The sequence below is a fragment of the Amblyomma maculatum genome, chromosome 4, assembly GCF_055883805.1.
Source record: "Amblyomma maculatum isolate TAMU_Amacu chromosome 4, ASM5588380v1, whole genome shotgun sequence".
Lineage (NCBI taxonomy): Eukaryota > Metazoa > Arthropoda > Arachnida > Ixodida > Ixodidae > Amblyomma > Amblyomma maculatum.
The window spans coordinates 158,747,278-158,775,047 of NC_139347.1; the positions used below are offsets into that span (position 1 = coordinate 158,747,278).

Sequence of the window (27,770 nt, forward strand, 5' to 3'; positions counted from 1 at the left end):
TGGTTTCCCGAAGGTTAGAGCTGACCAGCAAGACCGATCGAGAGAGGTCCGTACAGTATTTAGCTTTCGGGCTTCTTCCCGCTTCTTAATTTGCTTTTCTGGTATAATTCAAAGTAAAGAGCAAGACGATTCATTAGTGAATAACAAAGGAATAATTTGTCGGGCGGTTTATAAATGGAAAGTGACGTCGGAGCCTGCCTTTAGATCTAAAGGGCCGTTTATTAACAGACACCATCGCTACACTAAGGAGGCGACACACGCCGCTGTGGTGGTGGTCATATTGCTATCCAAATGCGAGCGTTCGATATCGTCGGCGACGGCCAATACAGTGGCAGGACTCATGTTCCAGGCCCACAACACAACATGCGCGGAAGAAATCGCGATTGCGCTCGCCCTCTATCTCCCACAAGTAAAATACATCATTACCAACTCCAAGGGGGCCTGTTGGAATTATAGGTTGGGTTGGATACCTCCTCTAGCCAATCGCATCCTACAAAAGCGCGTCCGACAGCGCACCCTAGCGCTGTCGGTCCAGCGACCCTCAAAATTGTAATCTCATCTGGGCTCCCGGCCATTAGGGACTCCTGGGCAATGAGTTAGCCAATCAGGCGGCCCGCGCGCTCTCTCCCCGGGTACTCAAACTTGCTCGGGAAGTCTACTCCGAGCCCACTCAATGACTTATTACATTTAAAAAAATTACCACATATTATAAGGGCAGCCACCGACGCTTTTCGGAACCTTACGAAGGTCTCCGGAGAGCGGAGAAAAAGCTCCTCAAAATTTTTACAAACACAATGAAGTGCCCGGCAGTCTTGAAGCACTTCAATACAGACTTTGATAGAGCTGCAGCCTGTGTGGAGCAACCTTCTTGGACGTTTTCCACGTGGTCTGGGCCTGTCCATCCAATCCCCACCGTTCCCAATCCTTCATCACCCACCCTTCTAGGGAGGCCTGGGTATGGTAGCCTGGGAGGCAGCGCTACTTAGCTGCCGTTAGACGCCATTGGGGCTCCGGAATAGGAGCTCCACCTAGATTTGTGAGGGCCTGGGCCATTAGGGCCTCGGTTCAAACACCAACTTGTACAAAGAGTAAATAAATGTTTGTCACCACCACCAACCATCTGGACGGAGGCAACATGCCAGAATACTCGTGTGGTCGACAGCAATCCGAATTAAGCCCATTACGACATCTCGTAGCCCACAGTGCAGCATAAAATTAAATGTTCAGAAATTTCGTTCATCGGACAACCTCAGCACCCCATGCTACAGGTGATCACTTGACTGCCGACTGCACTGATTTACACGGGTACAAAATAGCAGTGTCTTTTTCCCTCCCGATAGCGTTAGAGGCAGCCTTCCAGAAGCTCCGGCTCTACTGGAGCGTAAGTTATATCATTGCTGGCTCGTGTTCATCACTCCAACACCCGTGACAGACCACAGCGGAGTGTGAAGCTCGATTGTCATGGAAATCAGAGGCCTTCCTATAAGTGAAGTCTACATTCTAATGTTTAGATTGGTTGAGCACACTGCACATAAGTTGATTTTAACATTTTTCAAGCTTGATTTTTGTCACATTTGTTAGCTTGGTACGTACAGTCGTGAGCAAAAGTGGTATAAAACACTCAATCGGTCGCGGAGCTTCGAAAAACTGCATTTCAAGTTCATCTATAGGAACAGGTATCTGTGATCGAGGCAATATTGGCGGTGCCCCATTTTATCCACATGCATATGTCGCTTTCGTTGCCCCTGATGGTGTCGCTAGATGGCATTTCGATGCTCTTTTCTCGAGCTCTGTCATCCGCCGAGTGTTATATACCACTTTTGCTCACGACTGTACATTTGTACCTTTATGCTGACACGTCTTTGATGGCTCTTGAAGGGGGCTGAAAGTGGAACAAACAAGCAAAAAAACACCTGCAGAACTGTGTTAAATGACTCTGTGCATAGTTCTGTTGCAACTTCTGACTTTTGGGGGGATATGCAGTAGTTCTCTGTCGTAGCTACGGAAATGTTTGATGTTGCTGCAGAAATTTCTCTTTTGCAACAGATTCCGTGTCAAAAACCGCACCGCGTGTGCCTTGACTATCGCCTCCACCGAAAAGCGACTGCCGCGGCCGGGATTCGATCCTGCAAAAGTCCTTTTGCAAAACAGCGAGCAGCCTAACCACTGCACCACCGCGGCTTTATTTTTTGTTTTTATTGCCTCAAAAATGAGCCGGTTTACATTCAATACGTCCAATGATCGAACGTTCAAATTGATCAGTTTTTTTTTTTTTTTCAGTGCATTGATAAACTTGGTTACACATGACTGAGTTTTGGAAACATCAGTTATATATGTAGGACGGAATCCCTAAAGTACTCTCTCGGATAGGTTTGATATGAAGGTCAGCTTGGCGAATAGCCATTCAGCGCTTTCACACGGTATGCAAACCTAATAGCATTATCATATCATAAGGAGCACCGTCACCATTTTCTAGCTAAGAACCGAAGTCCATGGTTGTTTAAAGGGAAATATTTGTGCAAAGTTCGCTGCAGGACATCTCAAAAGAAAGCTCCAGTTAATCAATGTAATAAACGCATTTTCAACAGTCTCCTTCTTTTTGCACAAAATGCATTTAGCATGACCAATGAATTTCGGAACAAGGCCGATAAATGGGGCGCAAAGTAAGTGTCAGTTTTTGCTCGCACTGCACCACCGCGGCGGGCGACAACAGGAAATTTTATGTAGCTTTTTTGGACTGGTAACAAACATACAAACAAACAAACAAACAAACAAACAAACAAACAAACAAACAAACAGACAAACAAACAAACAAACAAACAAACAAACAAACAAACAAACAAACAAACAAACAAACAAACAAACAAACAAACCGGCGAGCCAATTTAGAGGAGAACATACCTAGTAGACGTAAGAATTTCGTAGCCAGTGAACTGCGGGAAAGGGTTCTCTTAAGGTTCATGAAAAAGTTCTTGCGGGTTCGGTACGACTTCAAATCGCTTTGTAAGGTCATTCGTCTCGTGCGTATCGCGTGCACACTGACACCTTAACCATGCGGCATCACAATCAATGCCCCCAAAATTGGATAGATTACAAAATCATTACAGCAACGTTTAAGCGAACCGTGTCTCGGGCAAAGGATGATTGTGATGAACGTAATTAGGAGTATTTATTTCGATCAGAAAACGAACTAGCTATGTTTCGCTTCCTGAGATCGAGGAATAGGTTGCCTGTACCTTGCAATGCGCCCTCAATTATCTTGACCACGGCGGAACTTGAAAAGTCATTAGAAGAAATCGGTAGAGGTCTGGTGCCACGCTTTTCTGCAGTTGTTCTCCGTCCTATAGTGGGTAATCATGATGACGATTTTGTTGAAGTCTCGATTTCTGAGCTCCCAAATTGTGAAATAATTACCTGCCGCAGCTCCTGGTCTTGACTGGGTCACCTCTGGGATGATTAAACTAATGTTTGACGAGTCACCCAATGATTTACTGGATCTTGCAAATTACTCTATTACGACCCCATAGATCCCGGATGACTGGTGTCTATCAAAACTTGTCCCTGTGCTTGAAAATCAAAGTGAAGAGTTAGTCTTAGATAATATTAGTCCCATTTCTTTAACATCGAATCTGGTGAAATTGTTGTGCTGTATGGCCGAGCCATGTCCATATCATCACCGAAAAAGGAATACTGAGTTCTTGTCAGAATTGGTTTTAGGCCGGGCTGCTCAATATGCTGTGCGCATACTGATCTGGAAAGCCGGGCCCGATTAGCCCGCCGCCATCACCAATATGCTGCACTGGTTACTCTGGACATCAGTAACGCGTACGACAGTGTTGAACATAGCCCCCATGCTGCGCAGACTGCAAGTTATAGGCTTGCCAGTTACTTTGTTTCATGGGTGTCAGCATTCCTGACTGAAAGGGAATTTTACTGCTGTCAACGTGGGGCATCCTCATCCAAATTAAAACAAGCCCGAAGGGTACCTCCCAAGGTGCGGTTCTCTCTTTCGTGCTTCTAATTCTATTCCGACCACTTCTGATGTATCTACATATGTGTATGCTGATGATATTGCTTTCATTGCAGCAACCGGTGAAATATATTCCCGTTACAGGGTGGGGCAGACATACTTAGATGCCATTGACCAAATGGTAACGGATATCCACCTAAGCCTTAATGTGCATAAGTGTCCATTGTTAGTTTTCCCCAATTCAAATCAGACTCAGCAAGTTAACATCTAACTTACCATCATAACGTGATTCCATAGGTGAGCTCTATAAAGTACCTCAGGGTTACATATGACCCCTCTCTTACTTGGCAGACTCATAGAGCAAGTTACTGCGAAAATAGTCAGGGCTGTTGGAATGCTTCATAGGCTGTGCGGTCGCGCTGCGGTATGCGCAGACACGCTCTTTAGGTGATTTATAAAATGTATATTCGCCCAATTTTAGAGTTTGGCTGCGTCCCGCTGAACGCATATAAACTCCGTACTCTTAGAGTGAGAAGCTCTTCGTCTCTGTTTGGGACTCCGTACGTTTGTGTACAACAATGTTTTATACCTTGAAGCAAGATTACCATCACTTCGGCTTCTGACGGTTCAAGCATTCTTAAAATTATGCGATTCGGAGTATGTGTCCCAGTTGATTTGCCTTACTCATCAAGGGGAATTCTTAGGTGTAAGGTGGCCTCGCTTCCGTCTCCTCGAATGTGTTTCGTAGAATCTTTGCTGGGACCACTAAATGTGCGAATGTCCGAAATTATTCCGATTGGATCAGTCACATCATTTGTGACTATAACCGTCGATTGCATTTATCCACGCAATGCCAAATTACTACCTTCACCCTTGATAAACGGCATACTGCAGGGCTACTTGAAGACCTTTCGCTCAGATGTTGTAATTGCGACAGATGCCTCGGTGTGTGAATAAATGCAGGTGTGGGCATTTTTTCTCAGTACCTTGGCTTGTATTTTTCTCTCCCTCTTCAAGATTTCACCCCTACTTATTTGGCGGAGTTGCAAGCAGTACTTGCCCTGCACAACCTTCCAAATTCTTTGTCTACGACTTTAATACTTAGACTTATTATCTTTGTGCACTTCCCTATCTGCGCTTAATGAGTCGCAGTTCGCACATTTAAATGTCTCATCCCTGTTCATGACCACTCGATTAGGATTGCTTGGATTGCACGGGCCTTCATTTGAATGAGTTTGCTCATGCTTTAGCGAAAGCAGCCCTGAGTGGTCCGATATCTTTGACCTCCTTCCATCTTGGCAACTTGTGCGATCATCACGGTGGCACGTTTTGTACTCATATTTTCGGCACCTCGGCGCAATTCGGCACCTCGGCGCTTACTTCTCTACATGATTTTCATCACCTTCTATTCCCTCGGAGAAGAAAAGTCTGGCGGTCTCCAAACCTGAGATTGCCTTCACGCGACTTCGTCGTCGTGTTCCTCAGCGAAATTTTCACCTTTACAGGCCTGGTCTTGCAACCTCTCTTATAGGGGCCTATATTGTGATGAGCCAGAAACAATGGAACAGTTTTTGCTCTTTTGTCGCCATTAAAGAAACTTAGCTTGCGCTTGTAATCAGCGGTTGTTTTGTCTCTTGGCGCTTCTCTGCTGAGACATGGCGATGGGAATGTATGCTCTGCCGTACAAAATTTTCTTCTATGATCAAAACGTTTTCCATCGTAACTGGTTATATTCTTTATCTTTTATTCTTGATATTGCTTTTGTTATTTCGAATTACGTATTCCATATTTATTTATTTATTGATATTTTTATTATTTATTTATTATTATTTTTTTAATCTCCAAAATTTACATTTCAGCAAGCCCTACCCTCAATCATCACTCACAGTGAACCGGATTTGCTCCAATTTCTAATATCAGTTCTGCAGAAAGAAATCTCAAAATCTGTAATCACCGCCTGGTCTTGGCCAATACCCCTAGTGGGTATTCGCCATTTTTATGAGCACAACAACAACAACAACAACAACAATAATTTATTTGCACGCAGAGTGGATTTAGACTGATATATAATGACACGCTCTCATAATTCGCACTCCCAGAATTAGACTGCATTCATATTTCTCACGCTGCCCGAAAGCACTGCTGGGCGGTTGAGTTCTATTCGCTTGTATCCCGCCTGGTAAACTGTTTTTATTTTAACCTCAAGCGCGTGCCATATAATGTATTATTATTCTACTTACACGTGTACACAGCCCGTCTCTGCAGTAGGTGCTTGTCTTGATTATGAAGTCTTCAAGTATGAAGAGGCCAGTGTCCAACATTCCCTGAAGCATATTGTACAAGCGGCGTAAGAGTGTCGCAGTGGCAGAGGCTGTCTTTAAGCTGGAGCCGAAGCTGGACGTCAGGTTGAAGGGAGGTCCCAAATGTTAGAGGAGGAGAGAAAGTCCTCCAAAGACGTGCAGTCGACCGCATATGTAAACATCACAAATCTTTCACCATCACGCGCCTTCCCCGAAGAAGGATTAGTGAGCCACTCCTCAACAGAGCGGTGCGCGGTGCGCAGTGTTGGGGGCCATTGTCCGGTGGAAGCATTGAAATTCTTGGAAAAACTCGAGGTTGATGCGGACCTCTGACCTAAAATTTCTCGCTTAGGCTGAAAAGGGCACTCAACCGCTTCGTATGTCGAGGGCTCGGTCATGTGTGTGCTTTAGAAGCAGCAGTCAGGTTTTCCTTATGGATTACCGCGCCTGTTTTCCACTAAAAACGAAGATTACGTAACCAAGACTTGAAAAATAAAGGCAGGCGTCAACTCCAGGTGCAGTTTACACAACTACTGTGGCCTCGCAGGATCGCCTTTCTTTCTTTTTTTTTTTTTTTTACATTGCACAGAAGAGAAAACAAAGGATTATGTGGCTGTCCATAAGTAACTTTGGTTTGGTAACAGCACTGGTATCGCATATCAGAGGAGAGCAGAACAGCTGCTCGGGAAGTCAGAAAGAAGGAAAGTCATCACTCTTTACATGATCTCCAAGCTCACCATTTGGATTCCGAGTGGTGGGGGGAAATTCCGAGGGGGGGGGGGGGGGGGGGGCAGCGAGGCGCCCGTGGCCGATATGGGTAAGCCCAACACCCCCTAGACTATGAGAAGGCCCACGCAAGTCCCCCTCTCCATAGTCCTAGGTCACCATAGTCAGATCTGGTACCTGGTGGTAAGCCCCGCGTATACTAACCCTTGCGTCGTTTAAAAGGGCTTAGTTGTAGGCCAGTTGGTGGGACCTGAGGAACAACACCGCGGAAACGACAGCACAGAGGCAAGGAGACAACACGTGGTAATGCTGACAACTAATATTTATTGAAAACACACTTGGCTTAAATGGCGTTGATATGTTTATGTCGGCGCCTTGTAAGTTTTTAACAACTTTGCAATTTGGAGAGAAAACAGACTTCCAGACCCTTAATCTGTGACACGAGGCATCCCAAAAAATATGCTTAATGAGCAACAGGCGTCGTGTATGAGATCTCGCTCAGCTGTGGTCTCTTTTATTTTGGCCAGACGGATGGATATGTTTAGACATCCGTGTTTGCAAGAGCACGCACTCTCGCTAAAGAAGCTTAGGGGACTATTCTTGGCCGTTCACTGTGGAAGTTGCGGAGGCTGCTATCCTAAGCTTAATCGCACACAGATTATAGGGCGAAGCAAGGGGCAGTGGGAACAAGAAATAGCCGAGGCTGAGGCTATCTTGAGGCCACGCTGATAAATGCGTTAGCAATCTCTCGGTGTCCATCCTGCAGGGAGAATTATTTTTTGGTCTGTGTGACTTTAAGCTGTATCCGGCTTTTATACTTCTTATTGTTTTTGTTCGTGCGTGTTTACAATGCTTTTTTTTTTTTCGCCTTCGATTTCCGCCTTTGATTGTTGTTCTCTCTGACCGTTTTTTTTTTTCTGCTTCCTTTGTTGTGTGTTCTTTGCACGGTTTTCATGCCTTAGCTGTGGCGATTGGTAACAATTCGTATTGTTTTCTTACGTTTCCACCGACTTAATGTTGACTATCTTTTTTTCGCGTCTTTTATATGGCATCTAAGTCGCGACTGTTATCGTAAGTAACGTTTGCGTTGCTTCGTATGCAACTACTTAAAAAGTGTAGCATTCTTTCAAAAAAAAAAAAAACAAAAAAAAACAATATGACGAAAGTTTGCCTTGCAGTAGCCTGTAATTTTTTACTCCAGCCATCATCGCCTCCGCTAAATCTCACACATCTACCTCGCCGCGGTGCCATAGTGTATGGGCTCTCGACTGCTGTGTCCAAGGATGTGGAATTGAATCCCGGCCGCGGCGGTCGCTTTTCGATGGAGGCGGAAAGCAAGGCGCCCATGTGCTGTGCGATGCCACTGCTCGTTAAAGAACCCCAGGTGGTCGAAATTTCCGAAGCCCTCCACTACGGCGTCTCATAGCCTGAGTCTAAGTGTATTAATCGCGCATCACCCGCCAGCAGTGACAGAGCCAATACCAAAGTTTACTGGCAGATGACGTGAGGCGCCAGTACCATTGCTACATAGGCTTTGAGTTGCGTGTTCCTTTTCTTTCGCCGCCAAGCAGTCGTGTAGCGCCGTGAAGCCAACCCTACTGGCATCCCGGCTGCATTGCATCATCCCTCGTCAGTACGGCTTGCCGCGCTGTGTGCGAGCTGTGGGGACGATGACTTATTTCGATTAGGATAGCCAGAGTAATTCATTCTCGACTGATTTCCAGTCTGGCTGATTGGCTCCTGCAAAGAGGACGTACGGCTTCACTGCACAACTTGGTTGCTTATACGGTACCTTCGCGCAATTCTACTCCCAGATACAGACACGTGGCGCCTCATGGAGATCTTAGCATGCAAAGAAGAAAAGCTGTATCTGTAAAGTCAGCTGTGCCGCATGCAGATGGAATGCTTGACAAGCGACGCGGAGAATACAGTCGAGCAGCTGTGGCACCTGCGATGTAGCTAGTGGACAGTTTATAGAATAGTGCGCTATAGTGGAAGAAGGAGACAGGCAACGTTCTCCAGCGAGACGCACAGCGATTGGGCTCAGTAAGCACGTCCGTAACCTGTTGTTATCTCTCTTTAAAACTTGCGGGTATACTTCATATAGTCATGCAAAAAAAATCTATATGGCGGGGTAGTAGCGGCAGCGGGGATGACCTAGCCGCCTCCCTTTGAGGAGGCGAGGACTGTTCACCTAAGGTTTAACGGGCGAGGTGCACTTCGTGCGGTGCTGCCGCACTTCGGCTTCGCACCCATCCTAAGCAATAACCTTGATCCGGTTGTGAGTAAGCTATGGAAGTGAGAATATGCGCGATTTGAGTGACATCATGCATCTAGCAGCAGCAGAACGAGGGTGCCGCCGTAGCCACCGTTTGACGCGCATCTCCCCTCCAAATCTAAGCCCTCCGCAGAATTAAGCCAATTCGTGGTTTCCGTTACCGACAAGTAGCTGTACTCTTTACGTGGTTCATGCGGTTTTGCCTCGCAGCTAATGCAAAACCTCTACTGCAGGGATGCAGCAGCAGCGGCGATGACCAATACGGCGCGCTTGATGAGACGAAGCCCTGCTCTAGTTTTCGTTTGAGCCTGACTCGCCTGAGGACTCGCGTGCGAGGAACTACAACCATGCGTCAAGCCGGAAACGGCCAGACTGGTCTTCTTAACTAATCGCCGCGACACTTCCTGGCGACGAGCGAAATTTTCGGTGGCTCCAGAACTATCCTGAACCGAGCGAAGAGGCCATGCAGCGACACCGGCAAAACTCTGCGCAACGCTTTCCGCCTTCGCTTTCGCGTGCTTTTCCGCGTACATGCATGAAGCTCAGAATTTATTTCCAAATTTCTCAGAAATTAAAATACCTTTTGCTGCTGAACAGCCGATGCCAAGTATCGATTTTTATCATGTGTGGGAGAACCGAAAGCTTATTGAAGTTGTTCATTCACTACCCTGTCGTTTTCGCAGTTCGTCTTTAGATCTTCAGTGTTCCCGCGGCGTTTTCTCGTTAAGAAACAAGCGTAGCAGCCGACAAATATAAGCAGCGGCGACCCGGCGACGTCGTAGACAAAGTGGTCGTTGACCACGCGAGCGGCCGATAGCGACTTGGAGTGAGTACGAAGGTGCTGTATAGAGGGCAAACATAAAGAAAACAAAAAAGCTCTCGTGGCCGCTTGGGAGAGCGCGCTTGAGACGGCGATTCCGCTATCACGCGATAGCGCGGACCGCTGTTGGCGCGGGGCATCGGCGAGCCGCTCGAAACCCGATGCCGCCGGCAGAACGGCAGAACCACGCTGCCGCAACCGCTTGTGGGCGGCTTGCCTGGTATACTTGTAAACGGGACGGATTCCAGGACACGCGCTGCTTGGTGTTTTACTGAGACGCAGTTTTTCAAGCACATTCACGAGGGAGTACTACATGCCTACTCTTTGGCGGCCATTCAAGCGCAGCCTCACACGTTCAAGGCTACAGGGCTGTATAAAATGTTCACACTTAAAGAAAACTCGACTTGGCTGCAGGTGAGAAAGCGAAGAACAGAACAGGGCGTAGTAGTATAGTCACTGCAAAATCAAGACGTAAGCTAACCGGCTAAAGCGTAAGCGGCCTGCGTTAGTACTTCAGGAGGTAGGTAGGGCTCAGATGGCGCCGTCAAAAGTAAATGGACGATGACTTTGTCAAAACCATTCAATTTCTTTGAATCCAGAGCACATAGGTTGTTATTTATTGCTACACTCTGTAATATTCGTAAAATGACGATTAGTCTGAAATATTTATTAACGGATCTATGAAATGAGGCCGTTGAAATTGCATTTTTCTTTTCACTAAGATGCCTTCCGGTTTTTCTTGGCAGCATTTGTACATTAAACAAGGGGTGAAATGGTGGTGTTATACATATGCGTGCAAAAAGTGATCGCGTACCCGCGCTGATCTGCTCCGCGCAGCTTGAACTTTGGGGTGCTGAGAAACAAGGATTATGTATCGCTGTCTTGCGATATCTGTAGGTGGCTTAACTGAAAAACTTAACTGGAAAATGCCAACTAGGTGGCTTAGCTGGAGAATGCCATTAAATTACACCCTTACCCATACTCATTCACGGCGTGATGTCGACCAGCTGATGAGCAGCTGGCTATGGTGAGCCTGACCGAGTGCATTAATGCGAGAGCTTCAAACTTTCGTAGAAGGGGAAGCCCGTTGGTGGAACGATAATTTCCATACTGGCTGAAAGGGTCTGTGACGTCACAAACCTCACCCACACCAAGAGCACGCTGAGTTGAAATTGAATTCATTGGGCTATAAAGAAAAACAGTTAATTAGTCAAATATGGTCACGTGCGTGCAGGAGTGACGAAGGGGGATACTGGGGTTGCTGACACAGCAAATGTCACGAGAATGATGGATGTGGATGGGATTGCGTCACGTCTGGCGTCCTGTCAGCTGTCCGATGGCAGAGGTGATGAGATGTCATTGGGTAAGGTGATAGCGAACGCTTTGTAAAGGCGGACCGCTAGAGGACTTCACGCAGTGGGATTCTCGTGCGTCTTTGCGTTCAGTTCTCACTGTATTCACCAGTGCATTCCAAACTTTTGCTCTAGGCTGAATGTTATGTCCTAATGAAGTTACCAGAGCTGTTTTAGGGCCGTTTTTTTAGCCACGTAATCCTGCATCCTATTGTGCAGCGTCAACCGTAAGTGAATGGACCTTTCTACAGTACGCACCCCTTTTGTGGTCGTCAGGCGAAGACGGAATGGGCTATCAAGGATTTGTGCAGAAGTTCCTTCCTAGTAGTGGGGTGATTGAGTGTAGGTCTGGTCTCGTCTAGCCAGTGCGGAGACGCGTGAGTCATCTGTGAACATACCTTGACAAACTACCCCCCTCTCCTCAAACCATATGACAGTGACAACAGAAGCTGGCGAACCTGGCCGCGTCTTCTCTGTTGAGGTTATAGCTGCGGAAGGCGGGGACAATACAGTGCCTGCTTTCGGAAGGCCCAGTAGATGCTAGCACTGCGCGCAATTATTGTGCAGCAGTTCGTCGCGTCAATAAAGGAAGGAACATCGTTTCCCGGAAAAACAGGTGCAGTGAAGTCCCCCTATTTTCGCGTGGCATCCCGGCGAAAATGGCGTACGAGGCTTCGCGCATGCGCAGTAGGATACTTGAAAAAGGTTCAGCAAATTTGAAAGGGGCAAACCTCCTCTCCGTTTTTGAAGGATGAGAGAAAACGAGGAGAGGAGAGGGAAGGAAGAGGCTGTGTTGAGTTGCCGGTTAATGGCTTCCGGGGTTATTTGACTAAAGCCGAAGGATGCCCAGCCGGAAAATGGCTGCTAGAATGCAGGGCTGTATGGCTAAGCCAAACCTGTAAACTGCTTCCGCTGACTCATGCACACGCCGGATAGGCCTATGTCTGTTCATGTTCCCTCTTGGGCGCACAGATAGGACACATCGTTGTCCCTCCCTGATGTTTGGACGGGCTGACGTGGAACTAGGAACATGGACTTCGATATGCAGATATAACACATCGCTGCACTCTGATGTGTTTGTCTGGGAGCTCGACCGCTCGGACATGAACACAGTGAGGCAAAAAGGACAAATCGCTATTCTGCGGTGTGTTTGGGTGGGCCAGTTTGAACATTGGGACATGTACGCAGAAATCAAGCTGGCCCACCGAAGCTAAAAAAAAAAAAAAAATCACCTCCGACCTACGAGCCCCGTACCTTCCACACATAGCCTCCTTTAAAAAAAAAAAAAAAAAAAAAAAAAAAAGGAGGCTATGTTCCACACCTCCCAGCGCCTCCCAAATCCGGAAGGGATGCACTAACCCTTTCAGCCTCCCGCTGTGGTTTCAAATGGTTATAACAGCCACAAATATCGGTTCTAATAGGCAGTTGAGTTTCCCCTTCATGTGGCGATTTGAGGAAACACTTGATGATGAAATCGGGGTTTTTGATGTAATGATAGTACGGACTTGCAAACGTTCACATTACTCGAGGACTATGTCCTCTGTCTCCGCCCTGTGCCGGCGCGGCAACCAATACGTAATCAGACGACGTAATCGATGGTTAGGAAAAGGAAAATAAGGTTTACGCCAGCTAATCAAATACTGGGTAGAGGATATCAGCTGATCAAATATTTGGGAAAGGAGAGGTCCCAAGCAAACATACAAACATCACTTCAGGCACTATATGTATATATATAAAAAAAGCTTAGTCTGACAAGATATCTGCAGCACTGCGAAAGGCAGAGGCACCCTGGTCCAAACAGGATCACGCGCGCTACAATAGGCAATTATGCTCCTACGCGCCTCTTGTCCCCCCCCCCCCCCCTTAAATTGGTGGAGGTGACAGTAGGAGTACAATTCTCTATTATAGTGCGCAGGGAGGAGAGGCACTTAGGAGCACAATAGGTTGGTTGCAGAAACCTAGAAGTCAGCTTCTCTGCAGAACAGAAACCCCTTCACTATGGCAGCCAAACCTTTTTTGGGGGCAGAACTTTGGGTGCAGCTCAGAATACTTCTATGTCCAGCCTGATGTTATGCACAAACCTGTTGAGCAGAATTCTTTCACTATTAAGAGCCTGGAGGAGGTAGGGGCGGGGGAGGCGTTATGAATGGCATTCACAAACGGAGGGGTTCTTAATCCCATAATTGCGACAAGAAGAGGGGTGCAGGAAATGGACGTGAGCATTATTGCCACAATAGACGTCTCCTGCACTGCACCTAATTTCTGCCCCCAAAACAGGTTTGGCCGCCATGGTGAAGGGGTTTTTGCTCTGCAAAGAAGCTGACTTCTAGGTTTCTGCAACCCACCTAGTGCAAGAGCTCCTCTGTCTTTCACAGTGCTGCAGATATATCTTGTGAGACGAAGTATACATTCCGAAGCTCTGCCTTCCCCTACGTTTCCTTTCTGCACAAGTGCATACGGGACAAGCGTATACCATGGAAACAATCGCTAATTTTCTTTATATACAAAAAAAGAAAAAAAGCTAGGTGCCTCTTCTGAACACCCAAAGCTCGAACGGCCCATTGGCGCCGCATCGAGTGACGATCATATACCTGCTTTCTCACAATAAGCTATGCACATGAGCGAATGACGCACACGTAAGGAAACGAGAAGGCCCCCCCCCCCCCCCTCCCCCCTCACTGTCCACAGAAATGACTACTGCAGGCATTCAAACACTCCGAACACTGTACGAAGCTGCGCGCTGGAATGACATCGGTAGGAAGGCAAGGTTGGCGGCGGTGCCACCGCCAACAATGGAGCAGTCACCGAGCCTCCGTCGTGCGTCGGCGGTTCCACCAATTTGGTACACCCTCCGACCGGGGACAGGTGCACGAAGAAGCTACCTCGCGTTGTACACCCTGTGCGGGAGACCGAATGCCACATTAGAAAGTATATGTCCTCATTTCTTTGCTGTTAAAAGCCAGCAAGCAAGCATCATTCGCATTACATACTCTTACCTCCATGAGGCATCTTTTTAACGCGATGATGTTAATGGTCCCGTTACGCAGAAATCCGGCGTTGGCCTCGTCGTTGTGAGCGAAAAATCACGGACTCGGCGCACGCAGACACGATCATAAGGCTTGGTTAAAGCGGAGATTTATATGTGGCATGGTTGCCTATGCTATCGCGTTATACCTTTAAAAGGCGGAGCTTAGTTGTCGTCAGCCATTTTTAGAACCAAGAGAGGGCATTGTGGTTACTCACTGGATACATTTTCGATCCTCGGGCGCGGATACAGAAATGGGGTAGCGACAGCGCTCCCGCTTGAATCTGGCCGACACTCGTGCGTTTCCAGCTGGATGTTTACCTTTACCACTCGCGTGCGCAACCAATTCTGCGTCTGTGCATGTTAAATTGTTAGCCACGTGCAGTCCAATGCACAAGTATAGATAGCGAAAAAAAAAAAATCGGGATAACTTAAGCTCCGCCTTTGTAATCGCGCCGTGGATGCTCAGTTGCATGCAGCCGTGAGCTGCCTCATTGTATGAAAGATCATCCGACATAGACATAAGTGCGCTTTGTTTTTTAAGGGCACGTATTTTGTATATGCTGCAGTTATCCTCAACCTGGCGTTTGTCAAGTGGATGATATGATGAGAACCCGGGCTTCTCAAATGAGCGCGGGAAAAGCAGTCCACGAGTCACAGTCCCTCTGCGGCGGCCTGTCTGATAAGCTTGCTACGTCGCTCGACAGATGGGGGCACCGGCGCGTCCTCGACTGATGGAGAGGGTGTTGACTGATCGCGCACGCATGCGGACTGTGTGACGCTTTTTGTTCGCTGTACTGGCGCCGTGTAGCTCGAGCGACTGGGACCGGGTGCCGACGCCGCGCAGCCTTTGATCGCGCAAAGCTGCATGCTTTGTACTTAGAGTGTGTTTTGATTGAGCCGCTCGCGCGCGCGCGCGTTTGTGTGTGTGTGTGTGTGTGTGTTATGGCCAAGTTTAAAACGTGCGATCATTGCTTAATTCGAACTTTCGGTTTATTTAAACTCATGCTCTCGGCGTTAAGTGTACTGAAAAGGCACGCTGCCTTATGGTAAGAAATACCTAGGTAGCATAGCGTTAGAATAACGTTATAAAAGTGTAATGTAGGTTCTCTGAATGTTCTGACGTTGGTGTGACAAAAAATGAAAATAAAACATTAGTGAAATATTGAAGGACTCTGGTTCAGGAACGTTAAAAAGAAACTTTATGCTAATGTTCACTTTTGAATGCTACTTTTTTGTTCTATTTTAAACTATATTTTAATGTTACAAAGAAATGTTTATATATAATATACTATACGTTAAAGTAATGTTTCAATTAACTATAAAACAACATACCAAATATAGCGTACTGAGTCTCAATGCTTTTCAACTTTTTCTGTTATTGAACATGTTTTGTTGAATAACACTTTCATGCGACACAATATCTTTGAGATGATGACTGCCATAGAGTGCATGCAAAGACCAATTATGTTGAAAAGTCTGCTTATTATCCATTCGCCACTCTCACTCATGGGACACACCTCGATCAGTGCTTGACTCCATTGTATTCGTGCGTTCAGAGGTGAGTGTAGGAGTTGCACATGCTGTCTTTGGAAAGCGTTCAAGTTGTCCACCATCACTGGAGGCGGGCCGACATGCTCGTGCAAGGTTGCTATCGTTTTCAAAAATGACGCTGCCTTTATGCTTCACACAAATTGGATTTATGTTTCATTGTTTACTGAAACTTTATATACTATCGTCTATATGCGATGTATGAGAGGGCATCAAATTAACGTTCGACAAAAAAATAATAATAATAAATGTAGCATTGTTTCTATTCTCCTACGTACATGAGTATCATGATCAGGTGGTCGAATTTCAATGTCAGTTATTGACGATCGATTGACATCAATATCAAATTCGCGAGCTTCGACTCCGTCGGAAACGCACGCGCAGTCCGCGCTGCATGCATGATTTGGATGCATTTCGTTGGAGAGGGCTCCTAGTTTCCGTACCGTCACAGCTGAAAGAAATGCCCCGAGCACGCCATGGCCCTGGCGTTTCCCTTTTCCCCGTTTCTTCTTTTCGAGCACACACTGCTCAGGAAAAAGAAAGCGCCTCTCGCGGATGCGGCAGCTGCTAGGCTGAATCTTCCTGTGACCGTCAGTCGGTCGCCTGCTACGTAACGATGGACCGCCGCCCGTGCTTCCTTCCTTCTGACATTCAGGTTGAAACAACTTTCCTCCTCGGCTTGCACTTAACCCCGATTCTCGCTCGCGCGCGCGCTAGCGCCCCACATGTTGGCTGACGCCGCCGCTGCGCCGAGAGCCTGCTGCTGCTGCGGCCGCAGCTCTTCCCATTTGGGCGAGGCGTTGCGTCATAGTGACGTCACCGCTCTTTCCTCGTCCTCTCTCCACTTGCTCTTGAGAAAAGACCGGATGTCACGTGCTCCATTCTTTCTTGCGTGACGTCACTTCTGCTTTTGGAGCTGCCCGTCTGCCTGCTAGTCTGCGGAGGTCGCAGCCGACGCGGCGTCTGCGCTTGGTTTGGCTCTACCGTTTGCTCGTCCGCGTGCGCGGCTCGTGTCGCCCGTCCCGCTACGACAGCTACAGCACGCTACAGTGCGGCTGACCGAGCCTGCTGACCCAGCGACATCTTGCTTGATTGCATCGAAGCGTTTTGTCCGCCCCATTCGCCAGCTTGAAAGGAGCAGCGCGGCAGTTGCTGCGGCGCGCACTGCCCACCGCATACCTGCGGGACGCTGCTTAACTGAATATGCATTTTGTTCTGCCATAAAGAGGCGTCACGAGCATCCAAACATGGGTGCGCGATGAAGGGAATCGTGAAAAACAAACTTCTGATGCTGGCGTCTTTCGAGACACGAAAGCGCAGTGATCGATCTCCTTTAAGTGCAAGCAGTTCGACGGGCAGCTGTACGCAAAATAATGAGGATGGAGAGAGAGGGGAGAGTCTTTGGCGTCATTATCTGATGCGAGTCGAGCACTGCATCTGCAACACGAGATGCGCTGACGGAACACAAGCTCCATATGCGAAATGTCACCAGCTATAGGCTTTATCTGTTTCTGCAAAATTTTTAATTGTTCCGCCGCGTATAGGCCTGCAGCATGTATATAGATAAATCACTCTACCACTACTAGTAAAGAATATTTTCCGTACGTAAAAAAATCGTGCATGTGCGCATTGGCTGAAGTCTGATTGATATTAGCACGAAATTAAATAATTTCACTTGTTTCACATTGACGTCATGCAAACTGGAAAATACCTGCATACGCACATTAGTGGTGTAGCTCCAGTGATTTATTTTAAGATCGCAAGGAGTCTTCGCATAAAACATAAAGAGTCTACGTCAGTGACATCAAGCATATTTTCATACCTTCTCCAAAAGCCATACACATAGAAAAATAAAAAAAAAGGCAATCGAAACCGAAACCAGAACTACGTTGCTGAATATACACGTTTTTAGGCTGGTGTTTGCTGCCAGATCAAATCTACGCGCTGAAAAAGAATTACCGCTTGTTGTATGAACGTTGAAAATACGTATAATTGCACTGCGTAGTTCAAAGCGAAGCAAAAGCACGAGTAGCGGTCTGAAATCCGAAAGCTCACGGGTCTACCGCGGCGCAGAGCATGGATTACTCACGCCAGGACGCGCCAGTTGTACGTCGCTGCTTATCAGGCGCTCTCTTCAGGAAGCGCCGCCATCTTGATTGTCGCCCGTGACTACGTAAAATGGACGGGGTCTGGAGGCCCGGTGGTGGAGATCGCCCACAAGGTACCGTAATCGATTATTTCTCGTTTTCTGACTCGCGATCGCAGTTCACTAGGGTTGTGGCAAAGGGTTGTGGCTACTACTCGAGCTGTCGCCGCGTGCAATCGCATCGGGCGATCGCCGAAGCGGCTTGTACGGCACTCGGCACGGCTGGCGAGCGCCATGTTCCCTCCGGTTACGCTCCGCGAGCGGGCCTGTTCGAGGCTCTCCGCTTCTGTAACGCCAGCTAACATTGTCGGGCTCGCGTCGTTCGCAGGCCTGAGTCCTTGCGCACGGTCCCTCAACGTTGTTACGCATGTCCCGTTGTTTTTACGGCGCGGGCATCCGACGCCCTAGTTCCGTGCGGCCCGCACCGGGGTTGCTTTGGCTCATCTCGGCGAGGTTTTTTTTTTTTTTTTTTTTTTTTTAAGCCTAATTGTATCGGAGTCCCGTTTATTTTGTTTTGCCGACGCCTGCGTAACTTGCCGGCCGTTTTTGCTTGTCTGTGCCTTGCAACCTGCGGTCCGTTTCTCCGCGCGGTCCGGACCGATTGACACGGGTGCGCTGCGGCTGTCGTGTTTGCGGTGGCCTGTGCGGGCCGAATGTCATTGGGTTGTTCATGCGTGATACGGGCGTCCCTAGGCCTAATCTGCTCGCGGAGGGGTGCTTCCCGTGCTAGTGGTCCCAGTGCGGCTGGCAGCTGGCTTCGCGCTACCCGCAGGGCCGTTTGAGGGGCAAGTGGCCACCGCTAGTCAGCCCGAAACCTAAGGCCCGCAGACGCAGCTGGCGGCAACCAGCGCGGCCCCGCTAACCCGGTCGCCGGAGGCGGCTCGCGAGCGCCGGCCCCGCTGCGGGGCGACCCATTGCCGCCAACGTCGTCGCCGCCGCGTCGTTGTGTCAGCGCCTTCGAAGGCACCATGTAAAATTCGAGCCGGCTGCTGCTGCACCCGCCGTGAGACAGCGCTGTTGGTTACGTGCTCGCGGGCGCGTTGAAAGGCGGTGTGTTGTTGGCCGTTCGCGCGACCTTGAACCTCAGCTTGGCCGCTCTTTTTTTCCTCGCTTTCTCGGGGAAAAAATGGCGTGCGCTAACTGCGATCTGCATGCCATTCGCCTTTTTCTTAGGCGCTTTTTTTTTATTAGTGGAAGACATTTCATTGCACGTAGTGATCGGGGCGGCTTAGTGATCAGGGGGCAGGTCCGGCCTAACGGTCGTACCGTATCCGAAACGTGCCCGGCGCGGGACCGGCCCGGATGGGAACGAGCGTGCCGCCACGCGTCTGTCGGCGACGTCCCCTCAAGCACGGACTATCATGGCCCGTGTGAAAGGGTGCAGGGGGGGAGGAACGCCTTTTTTTATTATTTTTACAATCGTGTACGCGCTCTTCTCTCGACGTATATCGATTTGATGGGCTCCTTTCTACACTGGCATCTTTCTCGAGCCGTGTCAGCGTTGCGCAACCGTGTTACGTAATGGCGGGGTTCGCGTCCTCCCAGTCTCCTGCTTTTTCTTCTGGCGTAACCTCGCTTTGATGTTCTCGGAGCCCGAACACCGAGGCGCAAAGTCCGTGCGTGTGTTACGCTCCGTGCGATGGCCAGGATGGGGTTTCAGGCGTTCTTTCGCTATTTACCCGGCAGCCTGAGGCATTCACCGTTCGACGGCACCCGCGATCGAATCACGCGCCGATGCGTGTGACCCTCCGTTGTGTTACCCTTTCTTTCAGAGCCTCCCTTCTGACTCTGCTTTCTGCGAACCACCTCGCGGTCTTGGACACGCTGGGTCACTGATCGCGCGCTTAACGCGAAACCTGGCCAATGCGGAGGCGATAGAGTTTCCTTGCGTCGATGTGGCGCTCACATTCTCAAGCTCCAGACACATGTTGCAGGGTGTTCCACCCTGCCTGTGTACTTTTCAAAATTCCGAACATTCCTCCACTGCCCAGGTGCTGAGCTTGTCTTTTTACCAGAAAGGCATGCATTTTACTTGAAACGATGCACTTAACCCGCATCCCTATGTTCCCGAGCTTTATTAACTTTTGCAAAATATATTTGTAATGCGGACATTCAATAACTCATGCAGTCTTTTTGTATCAGTCACAACTTGTGCCCTATGGCATAATGTTTTTTTTTTTAATTGTTTTTTTTCTCTGTGCGTACGAAGCTTTCAGTGTACTTTTACTTTTTTCACTTGTTGCTAGACAGCTTATCCACACTTGAATCTATTTAAAGAGAGAAGCTGAGGGCATGTTGGCCTATAAACAAACTGCCTCAGTGGAGAAACAGTGTTCGACAGTTGGGTGCCTACCTGACATGTTAAAACCTTCCATACCTGCCTTTAGGCAGCTGTTGGCCTCTGCACATTTGCTTTGTTTTTAATAGAAAAATAACTGTCTGTGGTCCTCAGCGTTGGTCAGCTGTAATTTTATTTTTGCCACTTCTTTTCATCATTCATTTTGTATGCATGCAGAACATTAGTATTAGTAGTAACAAAAAACTTTCCCTGGCCACAAATGAAGCATTCCTTGAATCAGTGGCCTATTGTATCAAGGTTAGTTGTCCTCCGGTGTTGAATACTTCAGCCGTCCATGCCAGTAGAAATAAGAGTATGGAACATTTCTTTTGAAAGAATCTTTACACACCGGAGTGGCAGACACTTTGAGGTTTTAAGCTTTTCCCTTTTTGGACCTGTGGGTGATCTCATGTTATTTAATGCCCGTGACAACAGTGGTCCTTTCAACGAATTTTTTTTTTATTTTTGGGTTTCCATTGAACCTTAGGGGTGAAATTTGACAGAAGGGGAATCTTCGTGCGTTGTCAGAGAAGTGGGATCTTTTTTTTTTTTTTTTTGGTTATGGCCTGATTTGTAACAACTGCAGAGGGAAAAAGAGAATATTGTAAAAAGGAACTTCTTGATTCATTTGAGGATTTTTGGTTACAGCATTTTGACACGTGCTGCAGATGGCATAAGATATTGATTTCTTATGACGCATCAAAATACTTGGCATTCAAAGACAACTGAACTGGTTTCGGCATGCTTTTGTTGGCACCACGTACTGAGTGGCAAATACCACACTTTCTTATCTGTGACGTGCCTCATAGAATTCGCATTGTGCTTTTTGTATGTGAAGAGGGAACTCTCCATCCAGTTATTCTTTTAATCGAATCTGATTACCTTTTTTTTTCTCTTTGTCGACACACTTTCGGCAGCAAAATGAGTATGTATTGTGGAGAAAAAGATAAAAGTAAACTATTTTTTCTTGCGACCCGGTTCAAGTTCGTGTTTTGGTTATACCATGACCACTTGTGGAAATGACGCTTTATTACATGTAGCCTATGAGACCTGCAAGCGAAGAGAACACTCGACACGTTTTGCAGTTCACACTTGAGAACAGTCTCCGGTAGACTGCGTTATCTGCATTTCATTTTCTGCTCTTTTTGAGCCAGATACGTTTTCAGTGAAACTGGCATCTTTGCTTGTAGAGCAGAGTAATCAATTAATGTGGTACAAATTAAACACACCTTTGGTGTTTCTTTAAAATGTTAATGGCTGGTGATCTCTATGTAGCAGCGGGAAATTTTCTTTTTCATTGTAAGGATCGGAATCGAGACCTAGCTATTAACCCTGCACCATATCTGTCGCTTTTATCATCGAGGCATACGCACCACCATCATCCTAACTTGCTGACACCGTATTTCGCACGAACTGATTGATTCAAGTTATTTTTTTCCTTGCACAGTAACCGACTGGAATGATTCATTATTGCCTTTCTCCACACTTTAATGTTTATTACCTTTGTTATTTTGTTTTGTGCTATGTTACCACACTGCTTGGACCTGTACAAGGTTTGCAGTATTGAATAAAGAAAGAAAGAAAACGAATGTAAGATAGGAAAGCAAAGATGGGTTTTGACTAACTCGTGGCGTCACTGACAGTACCTGAGAGAGGTGTTGTGCATGTGTTGAATTGCTGAACTGGTGGTAATGGTATTCACTAAATATATTAATATTATAGTGTTAAAGGACCTCTTCTGCACGAAATCTGTCTAAATGGGTATGTGTTAAACAGTTGGCACACATATTAAGGATTAATGATTAACCATTAATGAAAAACCAAACTCCCCACCGCGTTAGTGCAGTGTTTAGGGTGCTCAACTACTGGGCTCAAGGAGCGGGATCGAATTCCGGCTACTTGGGGCTGTGGAAAGCAAAGTGCTCCTGTGCTGTGCGATGCCAGAGCATGTTAAACAACTCCAGGTGGCTGAAATTTCTAGAGCCCTCCACTGCGGCAAACCAGAGCAAACCAATGATTAACTAATGTGCCTCTAAGTAAATGATCTGTAAATGAGAGCTATTAATGCCATTGCATTGTACCATTGAAAAAAGGTGGGGCTTGAGAGTCCCCCAAATGGCGAGCTCAAGAACAGACGTGGCATTTTTTATGTACCAGCATGGAGTGTGTTTCATTGGATGAGGAGCTCATGATATTAGTCTCATGGCTGCCTATATAAATCAACTCATTTGCAGCTGCGAAAGGAGCTCTTCAAAATTAATTTGCACTGACAGGTCAGGAAGGCTGAGAAAACCTGCTAAGGAAGTTTCTATGAAATGTATGCGTTAAGTGTGGTGAAACCTCATAGTTGCTTTTTAAATATTGCTTCCTACACAGAGATTGGTGCTCGGTTGTTACAGCCCATCAGCAGTTTGCATAAAGTCGAGAAGGGGAATTGACTCGGTCACATCCATGTGTGGGAACAAAAAAGCGTTAACACTTCGGTACTTGGGATTGTGCAATACCAGCGACATGCAGACTCCGCGTTTGTAGAAAGCCTCATACGTTTATGGAAGGGACAGCGGTCACGGGTGCTGTTTATACAACCAGTGCAGTTACATGTCATGTCCAGCAACTGGGCAAGAACAGCAACTGTTCTAGACAAAAAAAAAAAAATAGTAATCTCTGGAGCTTGCACATGAGGTCTCGCATGATGGGCTTTATATATTTTGTTCTAAGCAAGGGCTTTAAAAGGAAATCTCAGCATTTTTCAAGCCTTGTGCATTGAGCACTATCAGCAAGCTAGTGCCCTCCTGATTTTTTTTTTTTTTCATGACTCCGTGGGAGGTGGTGGTTAGGTCTAAGGTGTTGCCACTTGTTGCCGCTTTATGTACGTCATGAGAAAGCTCGTGTTTCATGCAGGTGTTTTTGCTCAACTACAGGTTTCTCACCCGTGATTGAATGATATCTGTGCATGATTTATCAGCGCTACATGAGATTTTAGTGTATAGGCTCTCAGAAGTGCACTGTTGAAGAAGCGGTGCTTCGTACCACCCTGTCGATGCTTCTTTCCCTTGTGGCAGCTGCTCGGCAAACTTGTTCCTCTCGGTTTTTTATTCTGCTACTTGCCACATTGTCATTCTCCTACATCTGCCAATCATTGACAAGAAAATGAAATTTCCATTAAAAATGGTCGGCACAGGCCTGTCATGTACCTGGTTATAACAAAAAGTCGAGATATAGCTTATGCCGGTGGTCGCTGTGTTTGCATGACCCATTTCTTAGTGGCCGATCTCCGTTTAGCTGCGTCGAGAGGAATTGGCTGAATTTTTTCCTGCCCAATGCGCTTCCTTTCTTTAGTTTCGTTTGGAGTACACTTGTGATCCCAGTAGTGCAAGTAGGGCTTATTCTTGCTTGCACAACAGACTTACACAGTTTTGTGCAGACAGTCCTGAAATGGGCTCTGCTTGTGCTCAGTTGCATTTCTTGCTGTGAAGGCAGCCATAACGTGGCTTTTCTGAGTTTCGTGGTTAGTTCCAGCATAAGTTTTGTTTAGCTATTCTTCAAGCGTGTGAAGTGCGAGGTCAAGCTCTGGCGACATATCAGGACCAGTTCTTACTTACCCTGCAGTACAGAGTGCCTGTGCCACTGGTTGATTAGGTTGTGGGGAGGTTAGGCACGGAGGTAAGCCAGAGCTGCTAAAGACAGTGGTGCGTGTGCTGTTGCTTGTTAGCCTCTTGATTCCCGAAGCCGAATTTCTTCAGGTACTTCGTCAGGAACTTCTGGTCAGGCATTCCGTTGGCTTTAAGTTCGTCATGTTAGGCATTCTTTTGTTTTGCACCTAAAGCTGCTAGAGGACTTTACAGCCTTGTATTCTGCCGTGGAGTCTACAGCTTCAGCTGTAAAGCCTTGTGAATTAATTTGGCACCCACCATGATGGGCAGGTTGCCATCATGGTGGGGAGGGAAATCTGTGTCAGTGTTTAGGAGGGAAGTGAAGGAGGGCAGTGGGGGTTGGTGGTGGCAGGTGGTCTTTTAATGCCTTGGGAGGTCGGGGAGAAGTGCCAGAATGTGCATTTGGAAGGTGGGTGACACGAGAAGAACCTGGTGTATGGCTATTGTATAGAAGCCCAGGTGACCGACTTGAGCCAGAACAATTTGCTGTGGCTTTTCTCATAACTAGTAGTTTGGCTGTGGTACTTGAAAGTTTTGTGTTGGATCAGATCCCTGTATTTCACCCAGAGCTAGTCTGTGCTTGATGACGCTTGTGTACCATCAGCTTCTTTTTAAATTTTGTCCAACACAAGCCGGTCTGGTGCCTTGCTCAGTCATTATGCATCTAAAATCATGTTGTCCATTCGTTCAAGAAGGATATTGCGGGAAGGCAAACATGTGCATGTTTAAAGAGTGCTTTGTTCTTCCGCACATCGAAACCAGAAATGGGTTCGAGTATTGCTGCCTTTTGACTATTATTATACTTTCTACTTTTGATGCTGCTTGTCTTGGAGCAGAGCTGATTGCACATTGCAAACAGTGACTGATACGTATACATGCGAAGGAAGCTAAACATCATGAAAACCGTGGGAAACGTTGGGGAATGTTCAGACGGTAATTTTTCTTCCGCCTATCATCAGAGCAGTCACTGTGGTAGTGGCTTATATATCCTTTCCTCCACATACCCGTTCTTTTATGGAGTGCACTGCTGCTTAAGAAAGATAAATGAATGTACTTAATGGAGATGGGTAGGCCCTTGACAGCAGTATCTGCATAAAATTGGTGAACTGTGTTAATCTCAAGTTCCGATAACTGGCATTCAGTTCTTACAACATCTGCTTGAGTTAAGCACCTAATAAAAGAAAAAAAAAAATCTTGTGTCTCATCACTTAATTATTCTAGCTTTGCTCTGGGGTGTTGATAAAATAGACTCCAGGTCGACATGGAATGCCGACCATTGTGTGTGTGCAAGGATTTACACTGGTCTTGATCCTTGGTTAGCAAGGGACTTTGCAAGTGAGGAATGTATGATGATAAAAAAAGAAAGGAAATGGAGCCGAGTAAAATTGCGCTGTGTACGAGCCGCCCTTTGCCTCGCAGACTTTGCGTGTGTGGCGCAATGGCAGAGTCTCCTGCTTAGCAGGTGTTTTAGAGTGGCTGTGCCGTGCGCAGCAGAGTGCTCTTCCGCCGCCACGGCTACTGTCGAGGCACGCTTTATGCGTCATGCGCTGCCGCTGACACTGCTCCCAAATGCCAAGCTGTTGTTTCCGCCAGTCGTGTACTGCGAAAAAATCACTATGTGCATTGGCGTGCATGGCCATTGCAATGAGGGTGAGAGAATGTGCTGTTGCGCGGGGGGCTATGTGTCCGTACGCACAGCTGGCTCTGTGATGCGTTGCGAGACAGAAGGATGTGTTGGGCATTGTTTGCTCTAGTGACGAGCGGCTACGTTAGGAGCTGTGCCTTGCTGCACTCCCCCCTCCCCCCCTTCCCCTTCATGCTTTTATGCGAGGCTCTGTGTAAATGACGCCTGCGTACATAGGGAAGCTTGGAAAAGCTTTGTAGCTCCTAAATTTGCTTATGGGGTAGTAAGTATGGCCAGGTATTGTTCTAGTGTGGCTGCAGAATGTAAAAAAAAAAGTCTGCTTTTTTATGTGCTACTGCGAAACCTTACTGAGTGGGATGAGATTTCACAATATGTGCACGGCAAGATTGGGGATGGTGGGTGATCTGCGTCATTGTAGCATTGTTTTGAACTGCGTTACTTTAATGCACTACATTTTCGTCATCCTGGCATCTCGAGGCATGCTGGGCTTTTCTTTATTATTTTTTTTTCATTGTCCAGGTTGGCATTTGTTCAGATGGGCATTTCATTGTCGTTCTAGGCCGAAGTGAATTGCAGAGAGTAGTGTGCGTGTTTTGGCAGTAGTGTATTGCCACTAGCTTCTCCGCATGGAATTTTTCCATCCTTCAATTTCTGAACCTCTGCATATCATGCGGATTGATTGATGGGGTTTGTCCAGTTAGGGTTTCACGCGGCAAAATTGAAGTTTTTCCATTTCTGGTGCCAGGCAGTGGCCGAAGTATTGATTGTCCGCTTGGTCAGAAAGTCGGGCACACGGTTTTCCTGGTCTACACTAAGCAAGCCGCGTGGGCAGAGATGGAAAGCTCCCACTAGGCAGCTGCAACTGCTGCACTAATGGTGCTATATTTTTTAAAGAGCATATCAAAGTTGTAACATGTCCTGACTTGTTGAACCACACCATTCTGATCATTTCTCACCAATTTGAAAATGTCTGCAAGCGAAAAACCTTGGCATATTTGCCAGACAGCAGATTAAAATAATTTTTTTTGCAGCAGTCCTGCTAGCTAAGCGTGCCGCAAAATTACTACACATTTTTTGTGAGCTTCTGTCAAGGAATGTATTTTGATTGCATCTGTATGAATTATTGGCAAGCTGCTACTGTAAGAGCAAAAGTTTACATGAATGTTTCATGCAGCAATATTTGTAGTCAGGTTTAGATATGGCTACTTGTTTATAGCTTGTAATTTGCTTTAAGTAATGTGTGAATAGTTGTCCCTAATTGAATTTTTAGGAAAACGATATTTTTCTTGATTTCACCGTGCCTATTAAAGGTAAAGGTCTCCACACACACAAAAAAAGAAGGGTGGCAAAAAAGATATGGAAAAGTTAGCATTTTGTACCACGGCTTTTAGCATATCTGAATTGTTAGAAGGAGCTCCATGATGGTACAGAAAAATATGCTAGGTCACATGGAGTGCTTGTAATGACTCATATGGGGGAAGAAAAAAAAATTGTGGAAATTATGAATCTGGTCATGCAGAAAACTCATACCAGTGGGCATGTGATAATTAGAGAGAGATGTAGCATGTGCCGGATGCCTGTGTAGCTCCCTACCTTGCCTTGGTTTCCTGCTTTTCCTGGACCACATGAGCATGATCAAGAAATACAAAATGAAGAAAGCGAAGTTTTCGAGTGACTGCATTTATTAGAGGGGTCAGAGGTCTGTCAGCAAGCCATCTGTCAAACTGATTGAGAAAGAAGTCTGCTATCTTTCCTTTTGGCTTGATAGTGATTACTTCTCTTGTATCGAGTTGTCTATCATATGGTGTTTTTGGTTTCGGGGTGTATATTTTGCTCCTGGTGGAATGACCTTGAGTTATTCAGCGTGTGTGCAGTGTTTTGCATGGGTTTACCTTTAAGAAGTGTATATGCAGAATAAGTGTGGACACAAACCGGGTATAGTGTAGCAGACCGGAGGGATTTCCTA

General features: G+C 46.9%; 1 protein-coding gene across 20 annotated transcripts in view; it reads left to right on the forward strand.

Annotated features, from left to right (window-relative positions):
• Positions 1-27,770, forward strand: part of LOC146193354 (uncharacterized) — a 644,795-nt gene that overhangs the window by 493,010 nt on the left and 124,015 nt on the right. Inside the window, exon 1 of one of the 20 annotated variants that reach the window (XM_084602723.1) lies at positions 18,090-18,243. The exons of 17 other annotated variants lie outside the window; for them this stretch is intronic. The gene's annotated coding sequence lies outside the window, so the exon portion shown is untranslated. Of the gene's footprint in view, positions 1-18,089; positions 18,244-27,770 lie in introns of those variants that run through there. 2 more of the 20 variants (XM_084602727.1, XM_084602728.1) reach the window with 2 other exon arrangements.